Source organism: Ahaetulla prasina, chromosome 5 (assembly GCF_028640845.1).
Source record: "Ahaetulla prasina isolate Xishuangbanna chromosome 5, ASM2864084v1, whole genome shotgun sequence".
In the NCBI taxonomy this organism is placed as follows: Eukaryota; Metazoa; Chordata; class Lepidosauria; order Squamata; family Colubridae; genus Ahaetulla; species Ahaetulla prasina.
In genome coordinates this window covers 132,443,953-132,462,825 of record NC_080543.1, presented here as the reverse complement: position 1 = coordinate 132,462,825, position 18,873 = coordinate 132,443,953, and the positions used below count along the sequence as shown (strand labels likewise).

General features: G+C 39.9%; 1 protein-coding gene across 3 annotated transcripts in view; it reads left to right on the top strand.

The window, feature by feature from the left end:
* PCDH17 (protocadherin 17) overlaps positions 1-18,873 on the top strand; it is a 256,063-nt gene that overhangs the window by 104,529 nt on the left and 132,661 nt on the right. The gene's annotated exons all lie outside the window — the stretch shown is intronic.

Sequence of the window (18,873 nt, the reverse complement as noted above, 5' to 3'; positions counted from 1 at the left end):
AAATAGGGACCACCTTTGGTGGGAAGGTAACAGCGTTCCGTGCACTGTTGATGTTTAGTCATGCTGGCCACATGACCACGGAGACGTCTTTGGGCAGCGCTGGCTCTTCGGCTTTGATATGGAGATGAGCACCGCCCCCTAGAGTTGGGAACGACTAGCACATATGTGCGAGGGGAACCTTTAACCTTTACCTTACTGGCTAGTTTGTTTATCTTGGAATAAGTAAAGTGAATCCATTTTGTTCTTTTTACTTGTTATACTATCAGTGGCAGAGTGGCAGAGTCGAGATAAATGTAATAAGAAAAAGGGGTTCGTGGATATAATTGATGTTCCGATAAATTATAAAATAGTTCATTATAAAATCAAAGTTGTAGACTTTGGAAACTTGTGTAAGTTGTAAAAGTACACTCTTGAGTCAGGAACAGAGGTTAAGATCCAGGCGATTTAGACGTCACAAGTAATGGAAGATTCAGTCTTGCTTCTATGGAGTTTCTTGTGTTTTTATGGCAGACTTAACTGGCACTCTTTCTATGTTCCATTGTGATATTTTTTATATATTCTATTTCTCACTGTTGGGTCTGTGTGTTTTGGACAGGATTCTAGGCAATTTTCTAGAGACAGACACAGATCAGGCAGGATATTTTCTAGGTCCTCTGAGCTTTACTGTTATCTGTGTCAATTCACTCTACATGCTTCAAGGTTGCCAAGCGTAGCATAACATAGCATAGCATAGCATAGCATAGCATAGCATAGCATAGCATAGCATAGCATAGCATAGCATAGCATAGCATAGCAAACTTTCACCTCATCTAGCAAATTTTGCTTCTGGACATAGAAATATAATTGACCTCCTAGAAATGTAATTGACCTTCTAGAAATGTAATTGACCTTCTGGACACCTTCCTTTCCAAATCATCTTCTAAACTATACCAAGATTTCTGCAAAACTTTGGTTGAAAACCAACATTGGTCTGGTGACATAGTGGTTAGAATGCAGCATTGCAGGCAAAACTCTGCCTACAGTCTGGAGTTCGATCCTGGACCAGCTCAAGGTGGATTCAGCCTTCCATCCTTCCGAGATTGGCAAAATGAAGACCCAGATTGTTAAGGCATAATATGCTGACTCTGTAAAACCACTTAGAGAGGGCTGTAACCCACGATGAAGCGGAATATAAGTCTAAGTGCTACTGCTATTGTTTTTGCCGGGAACAATCTAAAACAGGGATGCCAAACTTGATTTCATTGAGGGCTGCATCAGGGTTGTGTTTGACCTTGGGGGGCACCGGGGGGGAGAATGACCAGCTCGATGTCACTTGTGTTTGGGAGTGCTTGTAAGGCCCCGAGCGCTCTGCCAGCAAAAACAGGCTCCCGAGCTCCATTTTTGGCAGCGATGCCTTCTGCAACCCTCTGCCAGTGGAAACGGAGCTCAGGAGCGTGGCACGTGGCTCTCCCAAGCTCCATTTTCACTGACAGAGGCACTGTGGGCCAATACTTCGCTGTTTCCAAGGTGGCTCTTTGGGCCAGATCTAAGCACCTGTGAGCCGGATTCGGCCCACGGGCCTTGAGTTTGATGCCCCTGGTCTAAAAGCATTGATGAAGCCATCTTTGATAAAGGATACATATACTTGGACTTATTTTTAGTTCCTCAATCTATATGTTCTGTCCCCATTCGCCTCCGTCCGAGCGATGGCTTAATTAGCCAGCACTATCAGCTCTGGCAGCAAACTAGCGAGTGTCTGCCAAGTGTCTCTGTTATCTCCCTTGATGCCGATGAGTCACCCAGGAACAAACAGTACTTCAGCTCTAGTTAAGCAGTTGATTTGCCTGCTATGAAGAGGCATAGCAGCCCTTGCTGCTTTTATATCCTGTGGGGTGTGGCTCCATGACTCAGCACTTCCTAGACCTGCCCCACCTCTGCTTCTGTTTTTCCCGCCTTTCCTGCCTACGAAACCTAGGGTCCAGCCAGGCCTGATTGCCATCAGCTGCATCTGGAGACATGGCCTGGGGGGGAAGAGTCAGGGGATGGAGGCCTCATTATCTCCTCCACCTGGCCTGCCTCTGGCTCCTGGAGCTGAGCCAGGGAAGCCGGTGCTCCCGAGGTAAGTCCTGATGGCCCTTCCCCCTCACTTTCCAAGTCACTTTCTGGCAGGGGGCCCGGCTCAGGGGGCGCAGACACAACACTATATCCAATGGAAATCATCATCATCATCATCATCATCATCATCATCATCATCAGTTCTGGAGATAAATCTGAAGTAGCTTGCAGAGGAACATGGACTGTTCCAGCAGGCCTTCATTCAACCTTTCTTCGAAACCTGTCTCTGATATTGATTGACGCTGCCTTTTACGAGCTTCAGTGCTGATTAATTTCTAGAGGTACCAACCACTTCCTTTCCAAAGCCAGCTAAATTAAGCCTACCAGCTGTGCCTGCCTATATTGCTGTGTGTGGGGTTGTGTGGGGTTGTGTGTTTCGCCCGTTGTCTTCCAAGCAAGGATGGGGAAAAAACCGGTTGAATGGGGGTGGGAGCTCACTTTTGCATCCCTGTTAGTCATTTCGGCTTGTTGTGTGCAGAATGAGTCACCGTCCTTAGAATGTGTTTTTTTAAAAATTGATTAATTAAGCCTTGCTTAATGAGAAGCTATATGTATAATTAAAGCAGAAATATATTTTAAGCTTTCTATTAATTGGTGATTAATTAGAACTAAGGGTTGGGGGTTTTTTTTGGCCTCCAGCACAGTGAGAACTGTAGCACATTCATCAGCAAACACATAGTTGGCTTCCTTTGGGTGATCATGTCAGGAATGCAATATGTAGAGTATTTAAGATGTTCCTTTGGCATTTGTTTTAGATAGGTTGCAGAGACAATCACATTCTTTATTTCGTTTCCAAGTGATACATGCCAGAAAAGACATCCCTCCCCCACCATCCCATCCCTGGGCCCTTTCACACAATGAATCTCTGTTTACAACTGGACAGTGATCTATAAACATTTATTTATTATTATTTTATTTCATCAAGCATGTATTTTATGACAAATACAAGTGTAAACATAATTATAAATACATGAAAAGGATAGGAATAGAAGAAAACATTAGGACAGGGACAGAAGACATGCTGGTGCACTTATACACAGACCTCTTAGGAATGGGGTGAGCTCAACAGTAGATAGTCTAAGGTTGAAAGTTTTGGGGATTTGGGGAAGAAACCATAGAGTCAGGGAGTGCCTTCCAGACATTGACCACTCTGTTACTGAAGTCATATTTTCTGCAGTCTAATTTGGATCGGTTTACCATGAGTTTGTATCTATTGTGTTCTCTTGTATTGTTTTGGTTGAAGCTGAAGTATTCATTGGCTGGTAGGACATTGCAGGAGGTGATTTTATGTACTATGCTTAGGTCAGACCGAAGATGGTGAAGTTCTAAGCCCAAAATTTTGAGTCTGGTGGCATAAGGTATTTTGTCACGAGCAGAGGAGTCAAGGACTCTTCTTGTGAAATATCTCTGGACTTGTTCGATTGTATTAATGTCCGATAGGCAGTGTGGGTTCCAGTTAGATGAGCTGCATTCAGGAATTGTTCTGGCAAAAGTGCTGTATGCCCTTGTTTGCAGTTCAATATATGCAGTTCAAAACATGCAAGATTATTCTTGGTTTTCCTTTGAAAGATCTCTTCTAAAATACTGTAAAATCCAGGTAGCCCTTGATCTACAACAGTTCATTTAGTGACCATTCAAAGTGACAAAAGTGACTTAGGGCCGTTTTTGCACACTTACGACCTTCGTAGCAGCCCCATGATCTGAGGCTGCTGGAGGATGTTTGTGTGAGTGTTTTGCTCCGGGACTTTCCATAAACGTGGGAGCGTTTGGGGGAAAGTTGGAGCGATGAAGGGGAGTTCGAACTATCAGCTGGCTGTGTTGCTTCCGTGCCTTGTCCAAGGTCATCACAAGAGGTATCACTTTGATGGGAAGGTAACAGAGCTCTGTTCCACTCACCATGGAAATGGTCTTGAAACAGAGATGAGCTTAGCCCCCTGCAACCGGCGACAACTAGGGTGTAAAGGACTCCTCCTTAACTTAGCTCAGAATCCTTGGGAAGAACTGTTTATACATTACAATTAAATCCAAACCTATTTTTCATTTCACCCGATGAGAGTTGGCTTTAAAAAGGAAGCAGAAAAACTCAGGAATATCTCCTCTCCAAGAAACACTGGTTTGTTTTGTTTTTCGTTTTTTTCAAAAAAATAAAATAAAATAAAGGTGCTTTTGATAAATCTTGGCAGGTAGCCCAATGCAGGGAAAGAGAACGGTTGGAAATGAAAACATAATTACAGTGACAAAAGTCTTGTGTAATAAGCAAGCATGCTCACTTTAAGTTAGCTTCACTTTCTGTAGAAAGCTTCTGCCTACTCCTTTATGAATTTTTTTTTAAAAAAAACCCCAACCTCATTGCCTCAATTCTCTCTGATACACTGGCTTTGCTAAGCAGCTTCCTTATGTTTATTAATCTATCTTTTCTTTGATGTATACCAAGAGCGTATGTACCAAGACAAATTCCTTGTGTGTTCAATCACACTTGGCCAATAAAGAATTCTATTCTATTCTATTCTATTCTATTCTATTCTATTCTATTCTATTCTATTCTATTCTATTCTATTCTATCTTTCAGGGAAATTGTTCAGCTTGACATTTTCTTGTGGCCTTATTTGTAAATATTGCCCAAGAGAGACAGAGTGACTTCCCTGGAAGAGGTAGTATTTATTTCCTTTTTCTTTTTTTCTTATTATTCTTATTATTTATTTATGTACGATTTTTGTGTCTGTGTGTATGTTCCAGCATAACTCTCAAACACCTCGAGCAATTTCAACCAAACTTGGTACACAGATGACTTACTCTCTGGAAACAAATACTGTGGGGGTAATACACCTCTATCATCCATTGGTGTGTGTGTTCTGTTAAGATATATCATGTTGTGCCTTAACATGGCTTCTACTGTACTGCCTTAAAATGGCTTCTATTGTGCAGCACAGTGAAGTTGCCATGGTAATGGCTTCACAGTACTCCACAAGGGGGCTCCCTCTGGTAAGGGGAAAAATCCAACATTAGAAATTAGACATTTGGTCTGGACATTTTCAACAAGGCTTTGTTGAAATGGGGCCTAGGCCCAAAATGGGGCCAGGGGGTGTGGGGTGTGTGTGCCCCAACAGCACAGGGAAAATATTTTTAACTAATTTAATTCTTGCCGAAATCAGGGCTCAAGGTGAAGTTGCTCTTCCTGTCTAATTTAATAATTATTTATTTAATAAATTAAATAAATACACGCATTTGATTTAGGTGGCTATCTATTTCACTGAGACCTTTCTTCAGGTTCTTTCAGTGATTAAGATATTGACTTGATGTCTTTAGTCTTGAACAATATAATAACAACAACAACAATAACAACAACAACAACAACAGAGTTGGGAGGGAGCATGGAGGTCTTCTAGTCCAACCCCCTGCCCAGGCAGGAAACCCTACACCACTTCAGACAAATGGTTATCCAACAACTTCTTAAAAATTTCCAGTGTTGGAGCATTCACAATTTCTGAAGGCAAGTTGTTCCACTTATTAATTGTTCTCACTGTCAGGAATTTTATCCTTAGTTCTAAGTTGCTTCTCTCCTTGATTAGTTTCCACCCATTGATTCTTGTTCTACCCTCAGGTGCTTTGGAGAACAGCCCGACTCCCTCTTCTTTGTGGCAACCCCTGAGATATTGGAAGACTGCTATCATGTCTCCCCTAGTCCTTCTTTTCATTAAACTAGACATACCCAGTTCCTGCAACCGTTCTTCATATGTTTTATCCTCCAGTCCCCTAATCATCTTTGTTGCTCTTCTCTGCACTCTTTCTAGAGTCTCAACATCTTTTTTTACATTGTGGCAACCAAAATTGGATCCAAGTGTGGCCTAACCAAGGCATTATAAAGTGGTATTAATACTTCACATGATCTTGATTCTATCCCTCTGTTTATGCAGCCCAGAATTGTGTTGGCTTTTTTAGCAGCTGCTGCACACTGCTGGCTCATATCTAAATGGTTGACCACTAGGACTCCAAGATCCCTCTCACAGTTACTACTATTGACCAAGGTACCACATATACAGTACCTGTGCATTTTTTTTTTTGCCAAAATATAAAACCTTACTTTTTTCACTGTTGAATTTCATTTTGTTAGATAGCGCCCAATGTTCAAGTCTGTCAAGATCCTTCTGTATCTTGAGCCTATCTTCTGGAATGTTGGTTATTTGTGCCAGCTTGGTGTCATCTACAAATTTGACGAGTTCCCCATCTATCCCCTTGTCCAAGTCATTGATGAAAATGTCAAAGAGTACTGGGCCTAAAACAGAGCCTTGGGGTACTATGAATATGAATAGATACCTTAAACTCTTATTCTTCAGTGTAGTTCTAGGCAGCTAATAAAAATAGCTTTCCTTTAATACTTATAATAGAATTTCTGTTTTCTTCTGTAAATGTATTATTCTTATAGTTGGTCACGCAGTCAGACAGATATTGAAAAGGGTTACACATTTTTATCTATCTAAGGACGCAGGCTAGGCAGATGCTGTTGTTTAATGCTAATGTTCGAGGTATCCTCGCAAGAATGTAAGCTGTTCCAAGTAAAGCTGCCTTTTGCAATTGACTGATGGTGATTTCGTCAATGTCAATGGTATTCAAGAGGTGCTCCAGATGTTTTGGGATTGCCCGCCAGGTGCATATTGCTATTAGTACTATTTTTGCATTGCCATGCTCATTCTATTTTTGTCAGCAGATTTTTGTATTTTGTGATTTTTTTTTTGCATTTTTTATTAATTAAACCTTTACAAAACATAACAACTAATAAAGTACGAAAGAAAGAAAGAAAGAAAGAAAGAAAGAAAGAAAGAAAGAAAGAAAGAAAGAAAGACGCTTCTAATTTTATCAATCTCCAAAACCAATAAAAGACCCATTGTGATTCTTCCGTGTAGATTTCTTTATCATTCCTTACCTATAGACAGAATCTTGCCAAACTAAAGCAAACTACCAGTACAATAAAGCATAGCCTCAAAACCACAAATCAGCAGTGTTTCTTGGTTTGTTTTGTTTTCTATTAAAAGAGGATGTAAGGGATTTCCAGTTGACCAACAATGTGGATATTGTTGTTTTTCCTCTAATCAAACAGGTTAATTGAGTCACCTTCACAAGCTCTGTTTTCTTCATCAATCATTTTGTGTTGTGAGTATCGTTGAGCTTTCCCTCTTTTGAGCATTTAATAACCTCTCTGCAATATTCGTGTATAAAAACGGTGTTCTTTTTTCTAGTAGCTTTTCCATTAGTTCTAAAAGAAAAGTCTCTGGTTTCAATTATACTTTAACGTTTAATTTTTTTTTAATTAATGCATGTATCCAAAATATTTTGGCTTTTTTACTTGTACATCTATGTACAACATGATAAATCTATGTATAACATGATAAAAAAGTGTTTTGTTTTTAACTTCATTCCACGTCTTAGCACAATTATTTTGAAATAACATACAATTCATATTTGTCATAGTTCTGCCCAAATAATTTACCTTCTCAGTCTTGAAATCTGTTTTATTTATTTGTTCTCTTTGGTCTTAAAACTTCATATCTTTTGTTAACATCTTTGTCTTTTGTTTATTAATTTAAAAGCCTGCTAATGATCCACATTATTTTAATTTGCTCATTAAAAGTTCAATTTTCTTAAAGACTCTGCCAAAATCAAAACCAGGTCATCTGCAAAAATTTGTACAACTCTTTCTTAATCTTTACACCTTTGATCTTCTCATTTTGGTTTGAATGTCTAACATTTCAAGAACTAAAATAAATAAGAGAGGGGAGGCAGGGAGCAATTTGTCTTGGTTTTTTTTTTGTATCTTACATGGTTTTGTTAAATCTTCATTAATGATTATTCGTACTGTCTATGAGATGTAAATCATTTTCGCTCATTTTATAAAACTCTGACAAAGATCTGATGTTCCATAACCTTAAAGAAGAAAAAAAAACCTCCAGTTCGAACTGTCAAAAGCATTCTTTGCATTTTCGAAGATCAATGCAGCTTGCTATTTGTTTTTAGTTACATTATTCCAAAATATCCAATAGTTCTAACATTATCTTTCAAAACAAGGTCATTGGGGGCTTTTTGAGTGGGGTATTTTGTGATTTTCTCCAGTTGTTTCTTTTCTACTGTTTTCTCCCTGTTCTGCTCATTATCTGTTCATTATCCAGGGTGTTATGTGGCAAGGGGCTTGTCCGTTTAAATTCTAAAGTCCTAGAGAACATTAGCTTCTTCATTTTCTATGATACTCGCTATTTTGTGGTCCCACCATTTCGTGACTGCAGGAAAATATTATTTCTGCAGATACTCCAATCCGCCATTGTTGCTGCTTTTTCGTGTCGTTGTTTGTACTCAGTGGTTATTATTATTATTATTATTATTATTATTATTATTATTATTATTATTATTATTATTATTATTATTATTATTATTATTATTATTATTATTATTATTATTTATTATATTTGTATACCACCCTTCTCCTGAAGGACTCAAGGCAGTTCACAGCCAGTAAAAAGACAAAATACATACAATACAAATTAAAAACTATTTAAAAAACTGATTCGATAATGGCCTAAAAATTTTAAATACAATTTAAAACCCTGTTTAAAACCCCTAATTTAAAAACCCTAGATTAAAACTATGTTCAAGCTAGTCCTGCATGTCGAAACAACAGCGTCTTCAGTTCACGGCGGAAGGTCCGGAGGTCGGGGAGTTGACGAAGCCCCGGAGGCAGCTCGTTCAAGAGGGCGGGAGCCCCCACAGAGAAGGCCCTCCCCCTGGAGGTTGCCAGCCGACATTGTTTGGCTAACGGTATCCAGAGGAGGCCCTCTCTGTGAGAGCGCACTGGTCGGTGTGAGGCTACTGGTGGCAGTAGGCGGTCCCGTAAATACGCTGGTCCTAAGCCATGGAGTGCTTTGAAGGTGATAACAAGCACCTTGAATTGGACCCGGAAGATCACTGGGAGCCAGTGCAGACTGCGCAGGAGAGGTATCACATGGGAGCCACAAGGTGCTCCCTGTATCACCTTGTGTGATTGTCTTCCAGCAGCTAACCAAATGACCCTTGGCATAGCTAAATATCTATGGAGATTCTCAGTCATCCAGGTCATGATTGTCCCAAAGGTGCTTTTTCAAGAGGCAACTGGACTTTCTGGTTTTTCTTTAAAGATATTTTGCTTCTCATCCAAGAAGCTTCTTCAGTTCTGACTGGATTGGGGGGGGGGGGAAGAGACCATAAGTCAGTGCCATTGTAACTTTGAATCAGAGGTGAGTTTCTGCAGGTTCTGACTAGTTCTGCAGAACTGGTAGCAGAAATTTTGAATAGTTCAGAGAACCGGTAATAAAAATTCAGTCTGGCCCCGCCCCCATCTATTCTCTGCCCCCCCGAGTCCCAGCTGATTGGGAAGAAATGGGGATTTTGCAGCAACCTTCCCCTGGAGTGGGGTGGGAATGGAGATTTTACAGTATCCTTCCCCTGCCACGCCCACCAAGTCACGCCCACCAAGTCATGCCACGCCCACCAAGCCACCACTTTTGAAACTCACCATTGCTTTGACTGATCATTAAATGAACTGTTGAAAGTCGAGGGTGACCTGTATACAGTATTTTAGAAGAGATCTTTCAAAGGAAAAACGAAAAATAATCTTGCATGTTTCTACTGTCCAGTTATAAACAAAAATTCATGGGATGAAGAGCTGAAGAAGCTTCTTGGATAAGAAGCGAAACGTCTTCAAAGAAAAACCAGAAGGTCTAGTTGCCTCTTGAAATAGCACCTTCGGGACAAATTATCCTTGGTTTCTGCAGCTTCTTTGCAGAGGTGGCATTTGCTGGCTGTCTCTGCTGGATTCTAGCATCGAATGAATTTGTTCTTGAGTTTTGCTCTTGTTCAACTCCACTATATTTCTTCAACTTTCCTGCTCTTAGCTAATGTCGGTTCTTGTCCTTATATGTTTTGTCTGCTAGTTTTTTTGTTTTTTTTTACAATAGTGGCTACAATTATGGAAACCTTTTGGGAAAAGTATATGTTCTAAAACTGGCTAGTAGCAACACTTTTTTTGTAGTAGTAGTGCCATAAAATGATATATCAATGGAAAGATAATTTAATCAAGAATGTAATGCCATAACTTTTAAGAAGGATTTGCTATTAGAATAGCAGTTACATTATAAAGAAGAAAAAAATGAAACACGTAGAAAAAATGACATATACAAAAATGATCACCATAGGAAAAAATGTGATATACAGAAATGATCCCCATGTCAGTTAATCCTTAGTTGGGTAATCTTTAGCGTGAATGACGGCCTTACAATGTCTCCCCATGGAGTGAACCAAATCTTTTAGTTCTGCAGCTGTTCTAAAGGGAAACCAAGATTGAATGATTGCTTCTATTAACTGGGTTTTATTGCTGGGTCGCTTCTGACTAACCAGTTTCTTTAGTCGGCTCGATAGATTTTCAGTTGGGTTAAGGTTTGGGCTATTCCCAGGCCATTCCAGCAGTGGAATAGGATTATCTTGAAACTCAAAAAAAAAAAAAAAGTGGTGTTATTAGCCATCAAACCTCAAAAAATACACTTTTCCCAAAAGGTTTCCACAATTTTGGCCACTACTGTACGTATTATCTTGAAAAATAGTAATAACCCCAAATATAAAAGGAACTTTCAATTTATGTAGCAAAGCACAACCAGTGTCACTAAGAAATGTTTGTTTTTCTGCTAATAATGTTGAAAATATTTTCATGTCATTTTAATAGCTCAGCATGTAACTTTGTTACTAGCCAAACTAAATTTGTATATACTAAAATGACAGTTTAGTTATCTCTATGATGAAACCAAACATTAAGGACATTAAGGACGTCTTTACGGAGCTTCTAAGAATACACCAAATATTCATCTGTTCTTTCATCCTTCCTCAAAGGATTTGAACAACAAATTTGGAGACTTACTTATGATAAAAAAAAAAAAAATCTCTATGCACATGGGAAGAGTTATCAGTCAAGGTGTTTGTGATTAATGAAGAAACTGAAACGAAGAAATCCATTTAACTCTCTATGTATACCCACATGAAACTGAATTAATTGAGAGTTTCATTGGAAAACAAGAGTTCTAATAAATAAATATGCATATAGAATAGAATTTTATTGGCCAAGTGTGATTGGACACACAAGGAATTTGTCTTGGTGCATATGCTCTCAGTGTACATAAAAGAAAAGATACGTTCATCAAGGTACAACATTTACAACACAATTGATGATCAATATATCAATATAAATCATATTACTATTAGTACTATTTTTGCTTCCTTTTGCCATAGTTGTTCTCTTTCTGTTTGCAGTTTTTTGTATTTTGTGATTAAAAAAAAAAACTTTTACAAAACATGACAACTAATAAAGTTAGAAAGAAAGAAAGGAAGAAAGGGGAAAGGAAGCTTCCAATTTTATCTCCAAAACCATTCTTCCATGTAGATTTCTTTATTATTCCTCACCTTTAGACAGAATCTTGCCAAACTAAAGCAAAACTATTGGTCACATAAAGCATATCCTCAAAACTACAAATCATAAGTTATTTTTTGTTTTCTTTTGTTCTTTGTTTCTACTAGAAGACTATAAGGGATTTCCAGTTGACATAAATTGAAAACAAATAAATAAATATATTAAAAAAAACAAGAAACAAGCTTCTCCCTGATCCCTAAAATCTAACTTTTAGTGTGAAGCCATTAAGCTACAGTATTTATTGACTGATTCCTGCATCTATAATCTGTATAGGCAAAGTAACCTTTCCATTAAAACACACACACACAAACACACACACACACACACACACACACACACACACACGTTATACCATTTGCAAAGAATTCTTAACTGACCTGAGAAGCCAAGGTTTTGCATTCCTAATTTCCATATCCATTCCAGTTTCCAACTGGAACAGCTGCAATAAACTTGAGTTTTTGGACTCAGTTTCCAGATTTTTTTCCCTGTTTGTAGAGTTGAGAATTTGGAGTTTTAGGTTCCGATAAAGTCAAAAATCTAATGTTGTCAATTAGGGCAGTGGCAAAATCCAATTATTTTTTTACTACCAGTTTTGTGGGCGTGGCTTGGTGGGCATGGTGTGGCTTGGTGGGTGTGGCAAGGGAAGGATACTGCAAAATCTCCATTCCCTCCCCGCTCCAGGGGGAAGGATATTGCAAAATCTCCATTCCCTTCCCACTCCTGGGGGAAGGATATTGCAAAATCTCCGTTCCCACCCCACTCTGGGGCCAGCCAGAGGTGGTATTTGCTGGTTCTCCAAACTGCTTAAAATTTCCGCCACCGGTTCTCCAGAACCTGTCAGAACCTGCTGGATTTCACTCAGTGGTGGGATTCAGCCAGTTCGCACCACTTCGGGAGAACCGGTTGTTAACTTTCTGAGCAGTTTGGTGAACTGGTTGTTGGAAGAAATCATTAAGGCAGAGAACCGGTTGTTAAATTATTTGAATCCCACCACTGATTTCACCCCTGGATTAGGGACAGAACAGTTCCTTGTGCAGAAACTTAACTGGAGGAATTTTGTGGCAGAAACCTACGTTTTCCTTATTTTTTTTGACATGCGATTCCTCCCTTCCTTTGGCAGTATGGTGTTAAATTAGTGGATTTTTGCAGTTTTGGGTCAAGAGAAAAGCTACATGAGGGGAGATATCGCTCTGCTACCCAGAATCCGAAAAGAAAGAGACACAGTTCAGCTATGGTTAACCTTTCTGATATATATATATATTTTTAAAAGTAAAGGAATCGTTGCTATTTTAGTTTCTACTACTGAAATCAATGAAACCTACAAATGCATCATGCCAACTGTGCATTTTTTTAAAAAAGAAATCTATCCGCCACTTGGAAGGAAAAAAAAAACAAAAAACCCAGCCAAGCAAAGTGGTTCAGCATGACAGAAGAAGGGAGAGAAAAAGACCAAATATGCAAACTTTAACCCTCAGGATTCAGTTTCCAGAATTCATGGATATGCTTCAGTTCATTAGCGCTCCACGGGCTGCCACTTCCAGTTAAAGAGTTTAGGTGACCCTATTAAACTGTATTGCCCTGCAAAGGTATGAAAGGTCTATGATCGTTGGCCGTGAATTGTCCATCTTGATCTTTTAAGTACGATTCCCCTGGATTTTTATGAGCAAAATGTGACGAACCATTTAAACCCATGAGGCGAATAGAATAGAATAGAATAGAATAGAATAGAATAGAATAGAATAGAGGAGAGGAGAGGAGAGGAGAGGAGGGAAGGGAAGGGAAGGGAAGGGAAGGGAAGGGAAGGGAAGGGAAGGGAATAGAATAGAATAGAATAGAATAGAATAGAATAGAATAGAATAGAATAGAATAGAATAGAATAGAATAGAATTTTTTATTGGCCAAGTGTGATTGGACACACAAGGAATTTGTCTTGGTGCATATGCTCTCAGTGTACATAAAAGAAAAGATACCTTCATCAAGGTACAACATTTACAACACAATTGATGGTCAGTATATCAATATAAATCATAAGGATTGCCAGCAACAAAGTTACAGTCATACAGTCATAAGTGGAAAGAGATGAGTGATGGGAACGATGAGAAGATTAATAGTAGTGCAGATTTAGTCAATAGTTTGACAGTGTTGAGGGAATTATTTGTTTAGCAGAGTGATGGCCCTCGGGAAAAAACTGTTCTTGTGTCTAGTTGTTCTGGTGTGCAGTGCTCTGTAGTGTTGTTTTAAGGGTAGGAGTTGAAACAGTTTATGTCCAGGATGTGAGGGATCTGTAAATATTTTCACAGCCCTCTTCTTGATTCGTGCAATATACAGGTCCTCAGTGGAAGGCAGGTTGGTAGCAATTATTTTTTCTGCAGTTCTAATTATCCTCTGAAGTCTGCAGGGGTGAAATCCAGCAGGTTCTGACAGGCACTGAAGAAGCGGTAGCAGGAATTTTGAGCAGTTCGGAGAACCGGTAGCAGAAAATTTGAATAATTCAGAGAACCAGCAAATACCACCTCTGGCTGGCCCCAGAGTGGGGAGGGAATGGGGATTTTGCAGTATCCTTCCCCTCCCACATCCACCAAGCCAGGCCCACAGAACCGGTAGTAAAACAAAATTGGATTTCACCACTTAGCTAATGGGATCTTGATTTTGAATCTGCAGGTCGCCCTGCTGCCCTTTCCTTTCTATTCATTTACACCTACAGGAAAGGCTCTCTTCTTCCATATTACTTTGGAAGTTCTTTGAAAAAGCAAAGGCCACAAATCCTGAAATCCTATAGTAGAGCTTATAGTAGGCAGTCCGGGTTGAGAGGGTAGATGTTTTGGTGTTCTTTGAGCTTGGTTGCAGGAAAACCAAGAAAACCAAGAAGGACAATTCTTGTCCTTCCTGTCGAAGACTACTTCAGCTTCAATTGCAACAATACACGAGCACACAATAGATTTAAGCTTAATGTGAACTGCTCCAATCTTGATTGCAGAAAATATGACTTCAGTAACAGAGTTGTTAATGCTTGGAATTAATGCTACCTGACTCTGTGGTCTCTTCCCAAAATCCCCAAAGCTTTAACCAAAGACTATCTACTATTGACCTCACCCCATTCCTAAGAGGTCTGTAAGGGGCGTGCATAAGAGCACAAGCGTGCCTACCGTTCCTGTCCTGTTGTTTCCTTTCGTTATATCCAATTAATATAGTCATTACATACTTATACTCATATACATGCTTATATATTGTATAGTTATTTCATGCTTATGCTTATATATACTGTGTGACAAAATAAATAAAAATAAAAATAAAAGAAATAAAAGAGATTCTTGAAATCTAGGCTTTTGACATGATTCTCCATCAGGAGGGTGGCATTCATCAACAGCTTTGACCAAGGACCTTGGAAATTCTACTTCATAAGCAAGGAGATGTTCTTCATAATTTCCAAGATTTCCAATTTTGAAAAATGAGAAGGTCATGGTTGTCTAGGTTCAGTTAGTCAATGAGTACCCACTCCTCTTTGGCCATACCTGATTCATATACGGTGGGTGCTGTGGCCTCAGGAGTTTGTGAGTTCGATCCTAGGTAGAAGCAGATGTAGGGTCCCCTGCTTGGGCAGGGGGTTGGACTAGATGACCTGCAAGGTCCCTTCCAACTCTGTGAATCTGTAATCTGTAATTTACAACCTGAGGAACTCCAATAACCATAGGTCCTTTCAAATGCCATTGTGCCCTATCTCCTCTCTGTAAAAATAATAATAATAATAATAATAATAATAATAATAATAATAATAATAATAATAATAATAATAATAATAATCCTGAATCTTTCAGGTTTTTTTTTTAATTTGCATTTATATCCCACCCTTCTTCGAAGACTCAGGGCAGCTTACACTATGTCAAGCAATAGTCTTCATCCTATTTGTATATTTATATACAAAGTCAACATATTGCCCCCAACAATCTGGGTCCTCATTTTACCTACCTTATAAAGGATGGAAGGCTGAGTCAACCTTAAAGTTAAAGTTAAAGTTAAGTTAAAGCAGTGTCGGTGAACCTATGAGACGCGTGCCGGAAGTGGCACATGAAACCATCCCGCAAAGAATGTGCGGCCTCGCTGGCTCCCATTCCTCATTCCTGTGATCACACACATGCCGGTCCACTGGCTGTTGCGCGCGGGAGTGGTGGAACTCAATCTGGGTGGACCCAGATTGTTGTGGGGGCAATAAGTTGACTTTGTACATAAATATACAAATAGGATGAAACTATTGCCTTACACACTGTAAGCCGCCCTGAGTCTTCGGAGAAGGGCGGGATATAAATGTAAATAAATAATAAAAAAAAAAACCTCGCAAAAGAGGCGTTCCATCATGCATGCGCAGGCCGGCACCCGAACTTCCGGGTTGACGTTGCACGCATGCGCGATGGCCAGCTGTTCATCGGGTGCGCGTCCATGCTGGTATCTGGGTTTTCGGGTGCCGGCTCACACATGTATGATGGACCGCCGCTCTTCTGGATATCGGCGGTCCTGCATGAGCGAAGGCCAGCGGGGCCCGCGCATACCTCGCGGGATGGTTTCGCGTGCCACTTCCGGCATGAAGTGTGCCATCACTTCATCAAAAGTTTGCCAACACTGAGTTAAAGCATTTCAGTGGAGAGATGGTCTCAATGTCCTTTACCATTTGGTGGTGGACACTTTGAGTATGGCCTAATTTGGGAGCCCCTCCTAAAATAGCACAACCTGTGAAATGTTGTTCACCGTTACTTCCTCCTCTAGGTTTTTCCCCTTGGACAAAGCATCTTCTCTTTCATTCACACGGTGCCCCAAATGAGAGTAGCCGTCAACTCCTTGTTCTGACTCCACCTAAGAAACTTTATCCACTCCAAGTTGGTTATCCCTAACCAGGTCAGGTAAGACGCTGCCTTGCTGTTATATGTTAGGGTTTGCACGCAATGAGCATTCTGCATTTTCCATCTAAATGAATGAACTGTGGAGAAAAGAATGGGATTGGATTGTTGGAGAAAGAAACTGCAGGCATAGATGTTGTTGTTGTTAGTTGCGAAGTCGTGTACGACCCATCACGTGAAATACCTATACGATATATAAGCATATATATAAGCATAAGTATGTAATAATAACTATACGAAACTGGATACAATCAAAGGGAACATTAGGACAGGAACAGGGCCTCTGGTGGCTCAACAGACTAATGCAGCCTGTTATTAACAGCAGCTGCTTGCAATTATTGCAGGTTCAAGTCCCACCAGGCCCAAGGTTGACTCAGCCTTCCATCCTTTATAAGGTAGGTAAAATGAAGACCCAGATTGTTGGGGGCAATAAAGTTGACTTTGTATATAATATACAAATGGATGAAGACTATTGCTTAACACAATGTAAGCCGCCCTGAGTCTTCGGAGAAGGGCGGGATATAAATGCAAATAAATAATAATAATAATAAAAAAAAAACAGTAGGCACGCTTGTGCTCTTACGCACACCCCTTACAGACCTCTTAGGAATGGGGTGAGGTCAATAGTAGATAGTCTTTGGTTAAAGCTTTGGGGATTTTGGGAAGAGACCACAGAGTCAGGTAGTGTATTCCAGGCATTAACAACTCTGTTACAGAAGTCATATTTTCTGCAGTCAAGATTGGAGCAGTTCACATTAAGCTTAAATCTATTGTGTGCTCGTGTATTGTTGCGATTGAAGCTGAAGTAGTCTTCGACAGGAAGGACGTTGTAACAGATGATTCTATGAGTTCAACTCAGGTCATGTCGAAGGCGGCGGAGTTTATTATAAATATATAATATTTATATTATAGTTCCTTGAAAAACGCAGGAGCCCCAAAATCAAACGCAAACGAGCTAAGGTTAGAAGGATCAGCATGGCTGCGTCGCTCATGCTGAACCAACACAGTGGGATCTCAATGGAGAGGTCTCTTTTCCACACATTTCCTTCTGACTCTGGATAAGGAAGGATTGTTACACGGGGATTCTGCCAAGTCAAAAAAAAAAACCTTGCTTGCCCCAGATGTTGGACAGGTGCATTGATTTTCTGCTTAAAATTTCACCTTGTTAATAATTAGTTTTTATTTTTAGATTTGTTTGGCTTTCTGCTGGTTTCATTTAGGCACCTACCTGTGCTGATATGAAATCTGCAGAAAGGAGATTATCGAAAATAGGGGCCTTGGGACCGTATCTGCATTTATGGCTGATTGGAAGGCCCTTTTTGCGCAAAAACGGAGGAAAATGCACTTATGGCTTGAAGTTTGAAGTTTCTTTCTATTTCTTTTTACTGCATTTTTTCTTCCTTTCCTTTCCTTTCCTTTCCTTTCCTTTCTTCCTTTCCTTTCCTTTCCTTTCCTTACTCCTTTCCCTTTTTCCTTTCTTCTCCTCTCCTCTCCTCTCCTTCCTTTCCTTCCCTTCCCTTCCCTTTCCTTTCCTTTCTTCCTTTCCTTTCCTTTCCTTTCCTTTCCTTTCTATTCCTTCCCTTTCCTTTCCTTCCCTCTCCTCTCCTCTCTCTCCTTCTTCCTTTCCTTTCCTTTCCTTTCCTTTCCTTTCCTTTCCTTTCCTTTCCTTTCCTTTCCTTTCCTTCCTTACTCCTTTCCTTTCCTTTTCCCTTTCTTCTCTTCTCTTCTCTTCTCTTCTCTTCTCTTCTCTTCTCTTCTCTTCTCTTCTCTTCTCTTCTCCTCTCCTCTCCTCTCCTCTCCTTCTTTTATTTTCCTTCCCATCCCATCCCATCCCATCCCATCCCTTCCCTTCCCTTTCTTCCCATCCTTCCTTCCTTCCTTCCTTCCTTCCTTCCTTTCTTCCCATCCTTCCTTCCTTCCTTCCTTTCTTCCCATCCCTTCCCTTCCTTTCTTTTCCCTTCCCTTTCCCTCCCTTCCCTTCTCTTCCCTTCCCTTCCCTGTTCTCTTTCCATCCCCCCTTCCTTTCCCTTCCCTTTCCGGATATGTAGTATTACTTCATCTGTCATGGTTTTCCGCCTGAGAATTAGTGCATGTGAATATGCTGAAAATAATTCCGATTATTAACCTTTCTTAACCATGCATGCTCCTAGACCTCACGGTCTTTCCTTCTAAAGAGAAATGACTGTTACATTACCGGACACCTATAAAAGTACATTTTCATTCAGCGAAACAGGGTTCCTGTTGTAAATATTATTGAAGCTTCCTATACCACTAATTAGAATAATGAAATCCCAGAGTCAGAAAAGGCCATGTAGGTGGGTCTCAATTACAGAATTATGAATACTTGATGGGATATATTTTGGAAGGTGTAAAAGATACTGAAGTTGCTCACAGGAAAAAAAGAAGAAAAAA